A 20,086-nucleotide genomic window follows, 5' to 3' on the forward strand; every position below is an offset into this window, starting at 1 on the left:
AAATCAAATTAATAAATTCATAGTGAAAGTGCTATATAAACTGAAAAGCACTACATGAATATGTGTACATATTCTATTTTTATTATAATATTCCAATACATTTCCTTACAGATTCATAATACTTGCTTTTTCTAATTAGAAGTACTATTCTCTGAGTCTATATTAGTACAAAATAAAGCAATTTTCTGGGCTTCCCTGGTGGCGCAGTGGTTGAGAGTCCACCTGCTGATGCAGGGGACACGGGTTAGTGCCCCGGTCCAGGAAGATCCCACATGCCGCGGAGCGGCTGGGCCTGTGAGCCATGGACGCTGAGCCTGCGCGTCCGGAGCCTGTGCTCCGCAACGGGAGAGGCCACAACAGTGAGAGGCCCGCGTACGGCAAAAAAAAAAAAAAAATCAATCTTCTATCTGATATAGTTGTCTAACTATAGGATCAGGTCATGCAAATATATGACTATGTTTTAAAGTCCTTCTAATTTTCAAATTAAAAAAATGTTTTCAAATAGGGAATAGAAGTATAAATTTACTTGTGTTTTGAAGCAGTAGAAAGATAAACCAAAAACTATTTAAAACTGGTTACTATGGGGCAAGAAACAGAAAAAGGAACTGAATGTCCAAATATATATTTACTTGGGAACCCTGGAAAAGCCTTATGTAATCAAAAAGTATAGTTACTTCAGAAATAAAAAGCTAAGCAATTCCTAAAAATGAAAAAAAAAAGAATCTAATTGCATAACAAATTGTTGACATAAACACACGGAAAAGAATAATTAAAATGCAGTATTTTTACAGTCCATAGCTAGTGAGATATATCCTAAGGATAAAAATTACCACAACTAAATCACAGTCTGCATTCAGTAGGTTTATTATTAAAGACATTGGTATTGTTATTTTGAAATTATTGTATGTGTATGGTTTAGGATAAATCAAACGAGTAATTAGGTGTATGTCATGTCACCAAGATTTTCAATATAAGAAAATATGGAAAGAAAAGCATAAAACCAAATAAATTAATACACAGTAATCATACATTTGAAATAGAAATATCATTTTGGATACACAATTTTTTTCTTATTCTAAAAAATACACATTCTCATTGTTATGGACTGAATGTTTGTTTCCCCCCAAAACTCATTTGTTGAAGCTCTAATTTCCAGTGTGATATATTTAGAGGCAGAGCTTTTGGGAGGTCATTAGGTCACAAGAGAGAGCCCTCAAAAGAAGAGACAGGAGAGAAATGACCTCTTCTCTTTCACGTGAGGTTACAGCAAGATGGTGGCTAGCTACAAGCCAGGAGGCGGGCTCGCACCAGACACCAAATCTGCTGGCACCTTGATCTTGGACTTCCCAGTCTCCAGGACTATGAGAAATAAATGTTGTTGTTTAAGCCATTCAGTCTATGGTATTTGTTATAGCAGCCTGAGCTGACAAAGACACCTAACTTCATTTATTTATCTTTTTAAAAAATACATATTATGTAAATACCTGTTCACTGAGCAGTTCCAGAAGCAAAAACAAATCGATAGCAATGACCACTTCTGGGGCTTCGATTCTGGTCTCAGAACTTAATTTTCCTCCTTGTGAAACTGACTGATTCCAGGTCTGAGTGGAAAATACGTTGAATAGATCTTTGGCATCTTGTGCTGAAAAGCAAGAAAGCTGTCAACGATTATAGATGTCAAAGAAAAGAGACAGAGGAAACAATCAGAGCAGCTCCCACTGGTTAATTTGTGGAATAGTTTGAGCATCGATGGAAATGACTGGAAAGGCCTGAAACAGATCTTATACATACGTAAAATCATGAGTTAGTAATTATACAAAAAAAATTGCACGTGCTCATTGGTTACCTTTGATAGTTACCAGAAGGTTCAAAAAATTGATTTAAAAAAGGGAAAGGATTATGCGTGATGTATTCTGTTGTTTCTGTGTAGAGTTTATTTCATGCTGTTTTTCCAGGGTGTCCGCTGCTTCAACTTAGGACAATTCATAAGGTCACCAGGCTGCCAAAGCCCATCGTGGAAATAAAGCCATTGTTGAAGGCACTGTTGAGATTGATCACAGGTCAGCTTCTGCCTCTTCACCCCTGGTCCTTCTTCTCCCAAGAGCACTACCTAATAAATACCGTGGATGCTAATCTCCATCACAGGGTTTGCTTCCCAAGAGACCCAACCTATTGCAAGCAATCACTGCCATGTGTTGTCTAAGAAAGTACATACTAAGATAGGATTTTAGAGCTGAATCTCTTGTTCCTCAGTTGGCAATGAGAACCCCTTCACGGATGGCAAGTGGCGCTCAGATGGACTCTGGCACAAGGTGGCAGTGTAATTGCTAATATTTTCACCAGTCTGGCATACTGGTGGAAGGAAATGCATTAGCTGGTGCAGGGTGTCAGACATTTGAGAAATGGGGGAAATGGGAACAATAAGGAACAGAATTGGGTGAGCTTAAGTGATACTCTGGAAAAATAAAATAACTGAGAATTTCTTTTAAATTTTGCTTAACACACCATACTTAGGGATGCTTTCTGGAGAAAATAACTGGTTAGGAAAATGCATAATGGAATGATATCTGTCCGTATACGTCAACTAAAATACATTGTGTTGCACAATTCTTAATGTGATTTCTACTTTGTTTTTTTAAAATCTAGATATTCTGTATATAGATAATTTCAAAGTTTGGAAATATATATACAAAAAGTCCACAGTGATCACCTTTAAAGAGTAAGAGTAAAGAAATACTAACTCTATTTTACATATCTCTATGCCTTTTGAATTTTTTTACTGAGTGTGTATTAATGTTAATTGGGATGAAGTATAAATATTCCTTTTTAAGGAATTTAATGTATAGGTATATATATAAGTGTATATGTATACATATGCATATATATATGTATGTTTTAATATATATTCTTATATAATGAGATTAAGTATAAATATTTCTTTAAGAAAAAAGAATACCATTGTTGGTTTTACAAGTTTTAGTAATCTGTTCCTATCATCCTTTTCTCTCTATCAAAACAAATTCCAAAAAGTGTTGAGCCCTTCCTGGTAGAGAAGTGAGCCACACTGCTTTCCTCCATGAAGGAATGGTGTAGAAAAAGAAGGAAACTACCATAGAGTAAGAAGAAACTACCCAAACTCTTAATTACCTCTCAGTGACCGTGTGAGGGCTGGCGTGATGAATTAGCATCCCCAGGAGCCCCAGCCTCAGAGCAAGTCTGCTCCCACCCGCCATTTCCCCACAGACCTTCCTGCACGTGGACGTACAGCTGTGGACAGGGCAAGGCACATAGGGCCTTCCTAAGAGAAGCAGCCTGCTGAGGACTGGGGACATGGCAAGAAAAGTCCATCTGAGGCACTTCAGGCTCTCAACGGATGCAAGCAATCACTACTGAAGTTTGATGGTGAGGCAGGAAGAGGAAAAGAGATCTCCCAAGGGTCAGAAAACTAGTGAATAAATAAATAAAGAGCACTCTGAGCAATTAAAAATCTAGCAGCTAGGGCTTCCCTGGTGGCGCAGTGGTTGAGAGACCGCCTGCCGATGCAGGGGACACGGGTTCGTGCCCCAGTCTGGGAAGATCGCACATGCCGCGGAGTGGCTGGGCCCGTGAGCCATGGCCGCTGAGCCTGCGCGTCCGGAGCCTGTGCTCCGCAACGGGAGAGGCCGCAACAGTGAGAGGCCCGCTTACCACAAAAAATTAAAAAAAAAAAAAAAAAAAAAAAAAATCTAGCAGCCGGAGTGCAGAAAGTAACTTGGCTATAAAGCATACGAGAGCCTTGAGATATGGCTCAGATCCAAGTGCTATCAAAGGGAAAGTCCCGATCTAACCTTCAGAACATTTGAAGCCAGTGGTGACCTAAAACTTACTGAAGCTACGGCAGAGTAGAGACAGCTGACTTTAACCAGATTATAGAGACTTAGCTGCCCAATCTAGAGGCTTGACAGAAAAAAAGACGCTTGATTTGGGGGAGGGGTGTAGTAAATAATATTACTTCAGTGTTTACTGTTCTTTTACTCACAATCCCATCATAAAATCCAGAATTTTGAGACATCCTAAGTGAGAAGAAATGATCTGTTTGAAACAATACATAGTCAAGAGAAAGAAGCCCACAGATGGCATGTTGGAATTATCACAGGGACTTTAAAATATTTACAATAAATATTATAAAGAATCTAACAGAAATGACATTCAACATATGAAAACAGATGATGAATTACAGGAAAATGATGGAAACTATCGAAAAAGAAACACATATAAATGCTAGAAATAAAAAAATGTAATATCAGACAAAAAGTTTATCCAATGGCTAATCAGAAAACTGGACACAGCAGATTTTAAAAAGCCATTTGCTTGAATGTAGATCCATTAAAATTATCCAAACTGATGCACAAAAAGGAAAAGAAAAAGAACAGAATATCCAAGATCTATGTGGTGATACCAAACTTTCTGACATACATATAATTGAAGTTTCACAAGGAGAGAAGAGAGAAAATTGAAAAACACAACAACAACAAAACAAACAAACAGAGAAGTAACTCATCAAGAAGAGATGATGGCCAAAATTTTTCAAAAATTGATGAAAGACTGACCCACAGACTAAACATCTCAGCAAACCCTAAGCAGAGTAATTCTGAAAACTCACACCTACTCATGTCTTAGTCAAACTGTTGAAGACCAGAGAAAAAGAGTATACCTTAAAAGCACACAGAGAAAAGTTCCAGTTCTGGAAACCTAATGGCGGAGTGACCTGCGTGGGACTGATCCTCCTACAGATAACAATCATAAACTCAAAACAGACATTTTTATAAACAAAAATGTGAAGGCATCAGTGTACAACAACGAAAAATAGCAGGCAGAAAACAGGTGAGGAGTCTACCTTTGAGAAAAAGGAAGCGCACTGGGTGCCATCCATGCTTACGGGCTCTCTGCATTAGGGCACTTCCTGGAATGTTTACGGCAGGGTGGGTAGAACTCAAGCAGAAGGCCAATTCCTTAAAATAAATAGGTGACATCAGTATAGATACAGATACAGATATAGTCGTACAATGGAAAACTACTCAGTCATAAAAAGGAGCAGACTATTCATACACACAGCCTGGATGCATCTCAGAAACATTATATGGAGAAAGAAAGCTACGGTCTCATTAGGTTGAGATGTCAGGGAATGTAATTCAGATCTGCCGAAGTAGCTAGAAATGAAGGAGAGAAATACCAGAAAGGAGGGAGCCACAGAGGAAATAGCCTCAAAAGATGACTAAAACTTCACTCAGACCCTTGGCTGAGCCCTGATCTGTGGTACAAAGGGCTTGCCCCAGCAGCACAGTGGAAATCGAAAGTAGGGCAGCTCAAATGGTGGACCGGAGATTTTAACTGCTGCCCACAGAACAGGAGACAGAGTTTGGAGTTTTAATTCATCAGAAGAAGGGCTTGTAACCACCTCAGAGTTTTCACTGGCATCACAAAGTGCCACGTCTTAGGAGTAAAGACAATATCTCAAGACCAAGAAACTTGTCCCAGAAATAGGGAAAAACCAAAATGTACTTGCCCTAATGAAGCCTAAAATCAAACCTCCATAAGTTCAAACTTCTCAGTGAGTAACTGAACTGCCTGCTAAAACAATAATTAATGCTCTTTAGAAGAAGATAGGAAAGTACCATCTCTACAACATTTTGTCCATAATATACTGTACACAATAAACATTTATTGGGCATTTCAAGAAAAATCTGGGTGATAGCCTAGTTCCCCACAATCGCATGAGCCACTTCTTTAAAATAAATCTCTTTATATATATTGATTCTATTGTCTGGAGAACCCTGAGATACATAGAGAGAGATACATAGATACGTATTCTATTTATTTCTATGACTGATACAGTCATGCAATGGAAAACTACTCAGTCATAAAAAGGAACAGACTACTCATACAATCAACATACATAAATCTCATAAACACTGTGTTGAGTTTAAAAAGCCAGATACAAAATAATACATATTCTATCATTTCATTTATATGAAGTCCAAGAACAGATAAAACTAACCTATGATGATAGAAATAAGTAAATCGTTGTCTGGGGAAGGTGGGTGTGGGTGTGTATTGGCTGGAAATAGACAGGAGCCAACTTTCTGGAGTGATGGAACTGTGCCACGTCTTGTTTTGGGTGGTGTTACATGGGTGTGTACCTTTGTCAAAACTCAGAGAACTGAATGGTCAAGATCCATGCATTTCATCCTGTGTAAATTATACCTTTAAAAAACAGCATGTGAGGGCTTCCCTGGTGGCGCAGTGGCTGAGAGTCCGCCTGCCGATGCAGGGCACACGGGTTTGTGCCCTGGTCCAGGAAGATCCCACATGCCGCGGAGCGGCTGGACCCGTGAGCCATGGCCGCTGAGCCTGCGCGTCCGGAGCCTGTGCTCCGCAACGGGAGAGGCCGCAACAGAGAGAGGCCCGCGTACTGTAAAAGAAAAAAAAAAACAAAACAGCACGTGAAAAATTATATATTGCATCAAATTTCAACTATGTATGTATGCATACATTTATTTCAAAAATGAATTTTAAAAAACAAGTCATTGAATCTTTGTAGCTAAATATGTCCATCATCAGCTGTAATATCCAAACCAGTGTTCCAGTGTTAGCATTTCTTTTCCTGACCAGAGCTGAAATACCTGTAGCCCCAAATTCCAGGACCAATTCTGTCCCAGACTTTCTCTCTAACATCATAAATGTCTTTGGCAGCCTTCCTGAGGTTCCACAAATCAAGCTCCACTATTTCCTAACTCTTATCCTTTTAGATCCCACACATTTCCTCCCCACACACACACCTACACACACACACACACACGCACACGCGTGCGCGCACACACACACGCACACCGCATCTTGGACCGTCCTTCCTTAACTACCACCCGAGGACTGTTAATGCAGATCCCTCTGGACACTGAGTTTTACCATCAAAATGAACTCCCTTTTCTGTACCTAAAGGCAATCAGTTTTCCTCAGGGCTGTTTCTTTCACAGCTTATTGACTCTTTGGCTATGATATAAGGGGGCAAATTTTGAGGTCACTCTGGAGGAAGAACAAGAGTAACTGCAAATAGTGATGCCACACTGTCAGAAGGAGAGAAGAGCAAACAAAGAGTGGATACATGTATACGTATAACTGGTTCACTTTGCTGTACACCTGAAACTAACACAGCACTGTAAATCAACTAGACTCCAATAAAAAAATTTTAAAAAGGGATGAATGATTTGAGGTGAAAAGTAAAAAAGATAATCCACTTCCTTTTCTTAGGCTCTCCAAAATTTGTTCATTTGATTATATTTCCATGAGATATTTTGGGCAAGATAGAAATTTCTGTTTTGGTACCATAACCTCCTGTGATAGGTGAGATGCGAGGATGCTAGTATTCCCACAAAAAGTGTGCAATTTAACAAGGCAAGGACTTATGGCAAGGACATTGATGTGAACAATGGAACTTAAAGCACAATGGAACTCTCCTGGGTAGCATATTTTCCATGGCAGCCCTGAAATCCCATCACATAGACATTTGCTCACTCTGTCTACTGGAAGCTCACCACTGCCTGTCCATACAGATATAGGGACCTGACTCCTTTGCGTTAACTGATACCCCTGCTCAACTGAGAGTAAGACTTGCCCATATGTGTTCTTGAGTCAACACTCAATACACCTGTAGACAGAAGCTCAAAAGGAGTGTGAAGGACACAGGACTTACTGGTTATAAAACTTTAAACAGTCATTTATCTAGGTCCATAGAGGACATGGGACTAGTAAGGTCAGAGGAGTGCCAGAGGAGTCCCTACTTCTGTTCTTAAGAAGCCCCACTTGAGCTTCGGGGAATTGTTTAACCATTTGGGGGACCCCTCAGGTCACAAATGCAAGGTGATACTGCACTTAGACACCCAACTTCAGCACTGTGATCACTGCAGCCTGAGCAGGTTCACTGAAGTCAATACTTGCATCAAGCAGTGAACTTGCACTTGAGTGAAAGTTATAATTAATCTTGTTGTTTTAATATCAATTGTGGTTAAAGTTTAACATATTAATTATATCCATATGTTATTAATTCCTTACAGGCTAAGATCAAGTTTTAATATTTTTTGGTGTCTCCCAAAAGACTTAAGACAGCCTGAATATATACATTTGGTAATTGGATTGAGGAATAATCAGCTGTTTTGTTTTGGTCTTGCCCAGGAAGAAAGTTAATTCCCTCAATCCACCCAGGGTTATCCCATCCTTTACCACTGAATAGATCCATCAGTTTGATCTCAGATCTCTAGAGACATTTAATTCATTGTGAAAACTTTTTCCTGGGGAGAGAATAAGTATTTATCTTAAAAAGTAAAATAAAATAGGGACTTCTCTGGTGATCCAGTGGTTCAAGACTCTGCGCTTCCACTGCAGGGAGCGCGGGTTTGATCCCTGGTCCAGGAGCTAAGATCCTGCAAGCCACACAGCATGGCCAAAAGAAAAAGTAAAATAAACTAATCTGTGGAACAGGAGGAAAACAGGGAGATGGTAAAGGAGGAAGAAGAGGAAAATGAAGAGAAAAAAGCAGAAAGTACAAGAAGAAGGAAGAAGAAATGTAGAAATGGCAAGTACACAAAATCAGGAATTAAAAAGATACTTCAGTTTTATCCTCTAAATTCTTAGGCATAAACGTGTATCTCTCTGACTTTAAAAATTAGGATAAATCATTACTCTATATAATATTGATTCTATATGTTAATAATTACTCCTAATTGAGATTTCTGTTTTCAGTTTCTAAAGAAACAGATTACAATTTTTAAAGTACTATTTCATCCTCAATCCAAGAGGCCATTCCATATATTGAGTAAATTCCTATAACGTAAGTACACATATCATTCTTGCATACATTTGAAGATCAAATGAAATAATATCAGTATACATAAAAGATTTAAGCACCCAGTATATGTATGGGAAATGAATATGGGCCACATGAGGACACGTTTATAGAAGTAAAAAAACTCAATATGGATTTACACACAAAGAGGCAAAGAGGCACTATCACCATGATGAGTATCTGTAGGTCTCTAGTCCTGTGCTTACTGATGTAAGATTTTTTTTCTTAAATATTATATAAACATTGAAAAAATATTTATTGATTGTCTTATCTGTCCTAGCAGTTAAAAAATACGTAAAAATATATATATTATATGGAGACAGACAATAAATAAAATATATAAAATATATAAAAATATATAATATGCTATATGTTGAAAAATACTAAGGCAGGGAAGGTCGCTAGAAATTATGAGTGGGAGAGTCATCGCTTTAAATTAGGTGGCCAGGGAGAGCTTCACTGAAAAGGTGGTGTGTGAGCAAAGCTCTGAGAGATGATGAAGGAAGCCTTGTAGATATCTGGAGGAACAGCATTCCGGGAGGAGGGACAGCATGAGTGGCAGCTCTGAGCGGGGAGATGCCTAGTGGGTTTGAGAAAAAGCCATGTGAGCAGTGTGCCTGGGAAAGAGAGTGAGAGGAGAGTAACAAGAGACACAGTCACAGAGGGAAGGAGGGCACAGGGGTGAGGGTCTGGCAAAGCCTTGAACAACACTGTCTTACTCTTAGTAAGGTGAGAAGCCGTTGGAGGAGTGTGACCAGAGAAGTGAAATTATCTGTTTATGGTGGATGATTATTCCAGATGGTGTGTCTCAGGGTCACTGTTGAAGGGGAGAGATCAGTTAGGAAGCTATAATTGCAGCAGGTGAGAGGCCATGGTGGCTTGGCCTGGGTGGTAGCAGTGAAGGTTAAGTGAGAAGTGTTTGGATTCTTGACCCTATCATCAAATTGTTCACTGTCCACCTACAAGAAAAAGTCCAGACAATTTTAATACTATTTTCTTAAAAAGAGGGAAATAGATCATTAGGAGCAAAGTGGTATTAATGAAGTTATAAATTTAAGACAGATTTGGGGAAAAAGTTAAATTAAACAAAGCGAGACACATGTGAATGACTAATAGTGCTTAACTAAAAATAACTGCTGATATTCATTGTGTTCACTTCATGCCAGGGACCAGGTAAAGTCCTCTGCATGCATCATCTCCACCCCCTTCATCTCCACCACAAACCGATGAGTAAGTGGCTGCTACTGCCCCAACCCTACATGAAGAAACCAAAGAAAGTCTGGAAAGGTTAAGTTGTCCAAGGGCCACAGCTGCGATTTCATTACGATCTGTCTCTTACCAGACACCACGCTCTAAGCCAACACTATTCTGATTCCCTATATAAGGGAGGGATGGGAAGGACCTTCTAAACTGGTGAATCCATGTGAGCGAAGGTTAGGAATTCGCAGCGTTTGATGATGTCTGGGTGAGAATGACTCCTCTCGGGCAGAAAGTTCATGGTGGGGAACAGTAAGAGCAAAGTGGAGACTGTAGAAGAAGTCCTTGAGAGCTGTGCAGAAAACCTGCAGTTCCATTGACGAGAGAATGAGGATCTATGATGAACATGGCAGAAAGGAGTAATTTACTGGGTGCAGGATGAGTTAGAGGCAGTAGAGATCTGGCAAGCAGAATAGCAAGAAACAAATGTGATCATTCATATGAGGTAATAAGAGTTGATAAAATAGGAATGGAAAGGAAAAGATACATCTCAGCAACATTTCTCAGAAAGAACTTTTGTTTTTTTTTCAAAATCCAACATAGAATTTGGTTCTGAGTTGTTTATAAAAAATATAGAATTTAGACCCCAGGCCAGGTCCACAATTAGTTGTATGAACCTGGACAAGTTACTTATCTGGAACATGTCTTCATCCATAAGCGAAGTTAGAGTAGATTATCTCTAATTTTTCTTCCTTCTCTACATTACTATGATGAAGATTTGTTTACCTGTTTTTAAGCTCCAGCATAGAACAATGTGAGAGGCTTTAGCATTTATTTCTTTAAAGGCATTAAGGTTAAATTTCACCCACAGTGCATGGTACCATGTTTGGAACAGAGAAGATGCTCGAAATCATTTCCTGAATCGAAGTGAATTGAATCAAGAAATCATCAAAGAAAAAGTATGAATTCTAATCTCATACCCATAACTGACAAAGCCTGAATACAAAAAAGAAAATGTTCAGAACTTGTCACTATTCTTTCCTGCCCTGCTCACTTTCTCAGCCAGGCCTGTTCCGCGCGTGGTCCCTGGACCAGAGCATCACCACATGTGAGGGCTTGCTGTCCATGCAAATCTCGGTTGCCACTGCAGACATCCTTACCCAGAAACTCAGAGGTGGCCCAAGAGTCTGTGTTGTTAACAACCTCACAGGTGATTCTTAGGAACACTGAAGTTTGAGAAGAACTGCTCTAAACTATCCTCAAAATCTGTTTATTTAGTTATGGCCCAGAATGGGATCCTAGGCTTAGAACCGGAGTTTTTGATTAAGATATTTTAAAATACAAAGGTTACTAAATAACTTACCTATAATATGATCACGTGACACAAAGACATAGCTGAATGCATACGCGTGTATATGATCACCCCAGGCACTCTTCCAAACTAGAAGTCACCTCACAGCCCCAGGAAGCAAAGCTATACCTGTGATAATAGTTATTCCAGGGGCTTCCATATCTTCCCAGACACCCTTTACTATAAGAATGTCTCCAAGAAGCCAAAGACAGAGGTAGCTTTATCGGGAAGGCCGTGCTCATCAGCTCTGTCTAAGCAAAAGCCGTTATACAAAAGGAAACGACACAAACAAGTTTGTTTGCTTGCTTGCTTGATTTTCCAACCGGGAAAGACGATCATTTCGAATGGTTTTACCTCTCAGCTCTTTCTGTATCCTGCTGTTCAGCATAATGAAGTAGAGAGAGTGTAAGCTTTGAGAGCTGACAGATATTGGTCCCAAACTTGCTTCTGCTTGTTTTAGCTATGCAACCTCAGACAAGTTCCCTAATCTCTCTGAGCCCCAGTCCTCATCTGGAAATTAAATAAGACACTGTGAGAACAGCACAGTGTTTGACACAGACGAAGTTCAAAACATATTTGCATCCCCTTCTTCCACTTCTAATTTGTCCATAATTTTTATTTCCAGACCCCTTTCCCAAACCCTAGAACTGACATAGAGAATAAGCTCCCCTCCACCCCAACCCCAATGGGATGCACTGAGGAAATATGATTTGGGGAAGTGTGTGCACAAGTATCTCTAATGCTGATTTCCAGATGCTCTGACCCCACAACTACCCACAGGGAAAAGGAAGAGAAACCCCTTCCCACAGCAGGGCTTTCCTTATTTCCAATGCTACAGAAGAATGATCACAGTTCCCAGAGGAAGACGTCAGCCTTGGAGGCTCTTGGCTACCAAGAGGGCATTTAATAGCCCCGTCAGCATGACAGGCCTTTGGCCTCACTCCCTATTACTTGTCCTAACCTACCACTTTACTGTAAGTAAAATCTTATCTTTTACAAAGTAAAGAACAATCATCTTCAACATTCCACATTCCTACTTTCTCAGCTTCCATTTTGTCTGAGTGATAACAGAGGAGACACAGGGAACAACTCTACTTCTTACTAGTTAGTCAACAAAGAGCCACTTACAATAACATTCACTCCAAACAGAACTCATCCATGTGCTGTCTTGGGTCAGGATCCACTTTCTCACCTGAACCTGAGAAATCTGTCTTTTGGTGGCTCTATCTCAGAACACTTGGGAGTGGCATTCCTGATGACAAACATGCCAGTGTATAGGAGGATGAACAGTTAGCCGCTGAAGTTCTATCGTCTTTTATCTCTTTGGCACTGTTTACATTAAAGTTCTCCACTTTGTGCCTACGTCAGGCTTGTAAAGTCATGAATTATAGAAATTATAGGCATAAAAATAATTAGTTCAAAAGCCTTGTGATAGCCATACCATGTGAGAAATACTCTTGTCTGAATAGTAAAGTACTTTAGATCTTTAGTTCAGTTAACACATATCTTTGCAAAAAGAGAAAGAGGAGTGTGATGGGGGAGGGGATGGGCACGGCGATGGGGGGGGAGCGGTGTAGGATTTTGCATTGATTATGAGGCCTCCGTGGGCTAAAAAACAATAGCGCATTTCATTTTAGGTTTAAGCTAAATGAAATACAAAAATAAAACCACATGCATTTCTCCTTTGGCATCACAGGCTCATCGGTAGAGTATTATCAAATTAGATGTGCTCTGACTGTAAATTATTTAAAGTTACAGAAAAATTCTAAATTCTTGATGTTTATCCCTTCTAAATCTTAAGGATTCTTTCCGCATTATAGGACCAAAAAAATAGAAACAGGCAATGAAAATGACAGGCCTTTGGTTCCGAATTTCCTCTGCCCAGGCTGCGTGCGGGGCGAGGTCAAACACACTACAAGTGTGTGGTCTGGCCGCCGCTTTCCTGACACCCTGCCTACCTGCAGGTGGCAGGGAGCTCTCTCTCCGCACGCCCTTCTCCGTATGGAAGCAGGACCACCCGTCACATCAAACCAATTAACAACATCTCTACTTGGCCCTTGCCTCATTTCATCCTACAACCTGCCATCAATTCAAGTTTATTCATTATCATTCAACAGGAGGTCGTTTTTGTTTCTGAGAATTTTTCTTAACCACTAAAAATGAATTCTCTTAGGCCACAAGCTTACCAGGGCAAAGCAAAATATATGTTTTGTGATAGCAAAAACAGGCTAAATGGTACAGTTGTGGCCAATGTTACTTGAGTTAATTCTATCTGGCAACACTTTGGGCTTGATCAGCTTACAGAGATGTTTTCTTTTCTGCTCCAGGATTCCCAAAGACATTCCTGGTTTCAAAGAACAGAACAGTTTATTATTTCAGTCTGTGTTAGTACTTGGAGACCAAAGAGATCTATTATATTGCTTTTTATAGTCGGTTAGTAACCACCATGCCAAGATTCACGCTGCATTCTCTTTTTTATGGTGACTTCTGCTGACACACAGTGAGTTAGGTTGATTCCGCTCAATGACTATAAAATAGCGACTGTATTACTTGACAAATAAGCTGTGCCCCCAGCTCAACTCTTGAAACTCAAAGGGGTATATGTCCTTAGATAGACAAATACATAGATAGATACTTATAGATACATACATACATACAGATATATAGTATTTGCCTCTGTCATGGAAAGAACTCAGATTTTGTTGTTACTAACTCTTTCAATCATTAAGTAGCTAAGGTTGTGAATTCACCCAGTCAAATTTGCAAACATAATGGTTTTCTTTCTTTAAGGCGGTCAAAAGGGAATGGGATTTATATTTATTAAGCACCTATTATGTACTTGGTTTCATGCCAGGTGTTTCATATTTGTTCTATCATTTAAAATTTCACAGCCTTCTAAATCTCACCCTATAATTCAGAGTTGATGTACCACCAATACAGTTTTCATGGAGGAAAGGCACTCCAATCAACAGGGATGGTTGGAAGCATTTAAATTCAGGATCGAAGAGACCAGGACACACATTCTGCCTCTACTATGTGTTCTTGAACGTCAAATCCTTGTTTTTTTATTATAAACTGGGGATAATAAAACTACCTCAGGATGTGTTTGTAAAGATTAAAGGAGACAATGCAAAAAAGCAGCTGGAAAGTAGGACCTCAGTGTCGGTTTGCTTCTTCTTCCTCTCCTTCCTCTCTCTACAGGTTTCTCTCCTGTCTCATACTCCACTTCTGTTGGCTTGTCAGCTAAAAAAATCAGGAAATGGCAAAACTGAAAGCAGTCTCAGTGACCATCAAGGGACCTCATTCAACAAATGAACAGAATAAGGTCCAAAGTGTTTAGAGACGTTGACACAGCTAAGTGGTGGCAAACTTAGTAAAACAAACAAACAAAACCAAAAAACACCCAAATTTGATGCCATTTCTGTTATACCTAGCTAAGGTACGTAGCTAAATTAAAGATTAGTCATGTGTTACTCACCCTCCACACCCCCTCTCATTCTAAACTTAATTAAGAATTCTTAACCCTCCTACACTGTTAGTGGGAATGTAAATTGATGCAGCCACTACGGAAAACAGTATGGAGCTTCCTCAAAATCTAAAAATAGAGCTACCATATGATCCAGCAATCCCTTTCCTGGTCATATAACTGGACAAAACTATAATTCAAAATGATACACACACCCTTATGTTCATAGCAACACTGTTCACAATAGCCAAGACATGGAAACAACATAAAAAAAGAATGAAATAATGCCATTTGCAGTAACATGGATGGACCTAGAGATCATCATACTAAGTGAAGTAAGTCAGACAGAGAAAGACAAATAACATATTATATCACTTAGACGTAGAATCTAAAATATGATACAAATGAACTTATTTATGAAACAGAAACAGACTCACAGACAGAGAACAGACTTGTGGTTGCCAAGGGGGGAGGGGTAAGGAGGAAGGAAAGACCAGGAGTTTGGGATTAGCAGATGGAAACTATTATATACAGGGTAGATAAACAACAAGGTCCTACTGTATAGCACAGGGAAATATACTCAATATCCTGTGATAAACCATAATGGAAAAGAATATGAAAAATAACATATATATGTATAACTGAATCACTTTGTTGTATAGTAGAAGTTAACACAACATTGTAAATCAACTATACTTCAATAAAATAAATTTTAAAAAAAGAATTCTTAAACCTCTGTGTGTAATGCAAACTGTGAATGTATAGTTCTATGTGCCTCAAAATGTATATAGTGACAGCCTGCAAATATTATCCACATGCCCTACTTAACAGTTGCAGCTCCTGTTCAGATAATCATTGCTATGCAGAAATGCTGACCCACTGTTGCTGGACACTTTTCAAGAATACACAGACATCTGAATATTGATGCACCAACAGAATTTTTTTCTATTTTTTTAAGCATTAAGAAGGCCAAACAAACCACCAGTTTTGCCTTCTAGAATAATAGATAAAGTGAAGAAACAAGGATTCAACGATCTAAGACCATCCATACAAGGTCAGCACTCGGTAAAGGAATTCGGGGAGAATAGACAACTCTTTTCCTCCTACTTTCTGTTTCCACTGGCTTTCATTTTAAACTGGGTAAAAAGTGAGCTTTTGCGAGCTTGTTCTATCATATTTCCTCTGCATTCTTTGAAGACCACAGCTCACAAATAAGCCCTTAGCAAACAGTTGTCAAGTGATTCACTGGTTGTGGGACTGGTACTAATTTCCTTCACCTCCCATATACACTTCCTTGATTGCTTCATTCTTTCTCCAAACATTCATCCAATAAACATTCGCTGAGCACCCACAATCTCTCAGGCCCTGTGCTGGAGATGACAAAGAAATAGATAAGAAACAGCTCTACCTTCAAAGAACTCCAAGTCTAGAGGAGGTCATGGATACGGAATCGAGTAACTCTTTTTGATGATATATAAAAGTTATATCGGGGATGATTCCCTTTCAAGTGGCATTTACTTTACTTCCCACCACATCTCATATGGCCACAGAAGAGCTCAGAAGCTTAAAAAAAAAGAGCAGCTGTCAGTAACGATCAACACACAACGGCGAGACGTGGTGTATGAGAACGGATATAGGTGGTTTTATAAGGACCACGTGATTGTGTGGGGCACGCATGTTGAACAGAGATTGCAGACACCTAGCTCCACACTTCCTTTTGCAGCCTGTGGTGTCAGTGAGCCATGCGTGGAAGGCTTTGCTTCTGGAATAGGAAGACTGATTAACCTGTGAAGTTCTGTATTACTCATCTCAACAATCATTTGCTTTTCCCGATGCAACACATAAAACTCGTACAAGGCACAGCAAAGGAACTTAGTTAGGTCACCCACATTAATGCAGGACATGTTTCTATTGACAAGCTGTGGGGACACTATCTGTTAAAATGTATAACAAAGCCAAAAGATGCTGGGCTTAAACAAACAGCATCTCTGAGAATCTCAGATCGCAACTTATAATCATATGACAGTTTGGGGGTAAACGATTCAGCAATTTTTATTTAAATTAAGCTACCCCAAACTATTCTAGATGAAATTATATTCTGCATACCTATTATTTGCGTAGTACTCTTATAGATACTGCAGACAGAAGAAGATATACAAAATATGCTTCTGATTCTCAAGGAATTTGCAATCCAGTTGGGGGAGGAAGTTTTAGGCACGTGAAAAAAAGAAGTAGCAAAACCAGGCACACGCAATACATTTCCAGATGACTGATGCTGATAATCAGAGATGGGTATAGAGTTCAATAACCATAATTATGAGTTAGAGCAATGTAGAAAGAAATCGTACTTGATGTGAGCTTTGGAAAAGAGAACCAGTCGGATAAAACAGAAGAATAAGAGAAAGAGGAATAAGAACAGGGAGGAAAGGAGAGTGGAGCAAAGGCAGAGGAGTGGGAAAGTGGGAAAGCTTTAGGGAAGTTTAGGAAACAAGGATTGGACTTGGCTGAAGCAGAAGAATAAGAACTAGGGCTGAGAATCAGGAGGATATCAGACTAGCGAGAACATGAATGCAAAGCCAAGGAGTTCAGACTTCCTTCCACAGGTAATGCTGAGCCACTGAATACTTTTCATCGGCAGAATGATGTGATAAACCTGGAGACTGGGTGCAGGAGAGAGAGCAGGAGTTAGAGGTAGGACCAAGTATGTGGGGAGAGATGAGAGGTTCCCATGATGCTAATCATTTGGCATTTCTTCAGATGAATATAGTCTCTAACTAGCTTGTTCAATATCTATTTAGTAAGGTGTGAAGGAATGTTCTCTAAGCCTAGATTATATGCCACTTTATATTTAAAATAGTTGTATTATGGTCACTGAATACAACATTGTCACTCTTTTGGAACTTTCTGGTTTTCAAGTTAAAAATTCTTTCCCACTTTTCAGAATTCAGGCTTTCCCTCTTCCCCGCCCCCGCCATGTGATTCCTTGTAACATTCAAATTCTTGGCATGGGTTTAAAATGTAGATCATGAAGCCCACCCTGTACCCCAGAAAACAGTGCTATACAGTGCATTATTCATTTTCAGAATTTCAGGGCATTGAACTGCCTAAACAGAGGAACTCTCAGCTGACTGGTTTCAAGCTTGATGGTGTGGCCTTTTTCTCACTGTGCAACTTCCTATGTACGTGTCATCAAAATACTAAACCCAGGTGGGTCAGTGTCAGTGAGGATGAGTTTGTTCCATTTTCATTCTTGGGCATTGCGTCTTCTGGCAGGAGTAAGACCAAGATTCATCTGGCCAATTATGAAAGTGACATACTTGGAGAACTGAGCGACATGGCATTCATTCTGACGTATCATATAGATATTATAACATCACATAGACAGGGGGCCCAGACGGCTGCCGGGCTAGCACACCTCATTCCCTGAAAGTGATTAGGACCAATTGAGCTTTCCCTCTTCACTATTCAGTTCAATAAAGTCAGTCTGACAGCTCTAGGATGGCTGCCCCCACTTGGGCAGAAACCAGGTGGAGCCGTGCACTAAGGTTCAGATTTGCATGATCACAGAGCCCAGGTCACCCAAGGGTAATGTTAAATTTGACTGTATCTCACCTTCCCCGATCTGGTCCTGAACTTGGTAAGGTGGCTCTGGGGTTACCTCTTCAGCTTTTACTCATATCTGCTAGAAAAACGCAGGTGGGCAGCAGAATAGCCTTTCTTGGATCCGGCAGTAGATCACATGACTTTCTCTACCATATAACCTTTTTGGACTGTACAATTCTTTAACGCTGAACCAACTGAGAGAAATGAAATCCATAAGTAATGAGGCACCATAATTCATAGCATCGGCCTGTAGTCTCTTTTTTAATGTAGCCTGCTTTAGTAGATCAGACACTGAAAGACCCCTACTCATTTCCTCATGCCCGTGCCAAATAAAATATTCCATCCCCCCCCAAAATTTACGGAACAAAACTCTAAACAGAAAGATGAATACAGGCTTTGGTAACACTGTGTTTTATTAAATCTTTTAATCGGGAATTCTTGAGACCAAAAAATATACAGAAATTACCGTAATTAGAAACTTTAGATCTCTAAGAGGCCTTCACAAGTGATCAATAACAGTACTCTAAGTTTCAAAACTGATCATACTGCATGAGTAGAATATTGTGATAAGCAAGTTGACAGTTGTTAACCATTCCATCTGAGTGAGGTTCTGTCAGTTGTGGAGAATGAATTGGTGGTTTTGTTCACACACACACCAAAGATGAGTGTAAGAAAACTCACACCACCACTGAGAGTATAGACCTCGCCAAGAGAAATATGAATTCTCTCTGAACATGCCCTGTCATCCTGCTATATGTTTCAATCCAAAGCTTCGACTCTGCCCACATAATCCTATATAGGAGAAGGGAAGCCATTTCTCCCTAAAAAGAGCCTTCCTTAACAGCTGCTATCTGAGGGTCGACAGAGCACAACACTACGCAGCCCGCTGTCAGCAGAACCAAAATACAGTCTGAAATCAACAAGAAAAAGGTATACATTATGCACTTTTCCAAGACATAGTTCCGGAAATGTGGAGTTTGTGAGTTACTAACCATGGGATCCTATCCTTACTTCTAAAGACAGACAAAGCTGCTGTAGCGGTTTGATTACCTCGTGCATACAATGTCCTGTAGAAGAACACATGCTAGACCCGGGGTGAGAAGATGGGCAGACACTGCCACTGATCACCTATGGCAGCCTGAAATAGACAGTTTTCTAGATCTCAGCTTTCCCATCTGCACATTAAGGGTGACTTGTAGATGGGTCTTTACAAAACAATGACAACTGAAATAGGCGCTACAACAGAATAAGGGCTGCGTGGGGGAAAGGTCTACTCCAAGTGCTTCAAGAAGTTAGGGAGAGGCTCTGAGGAAGTGACGTTTAAGTCACAATTTGAAAGATAGGAAAGAGTGAATCAAGCAAGTAGAGGTGGAGTAGGGAGGTGAGTTAACTGTGAAAGGGTGACTTTGCCCGAAGGAACGTTTCGAACTTTACCACCAAAGTAGCAACACTCAACAGCACGCCAACCAAGACAGCCAGTACGTATTACAGAAAACATTACATCACGCCTCTCAATTTTCTTTGCTTTTTCCACCACTTATTCCCTGTGCATCAATAATCCCTCCATGTGTGTTATTTGAGCTCTTACTAC

This window comes from Pseudorca crassidens, chromosome 2, assembly GCF_039906515.1.
Source record: "Pseudorca crassidens isolate mPseCra1 chromosome 2, mPseCra1.hap1, whole genome shotgun sequence".
Lineage (NCBI taxonomy): Eukaryota > Metazoa > Chordata > Mammalia > Artiodactyla > Delphinidae > Pseudorca > Pseudorca crassidens.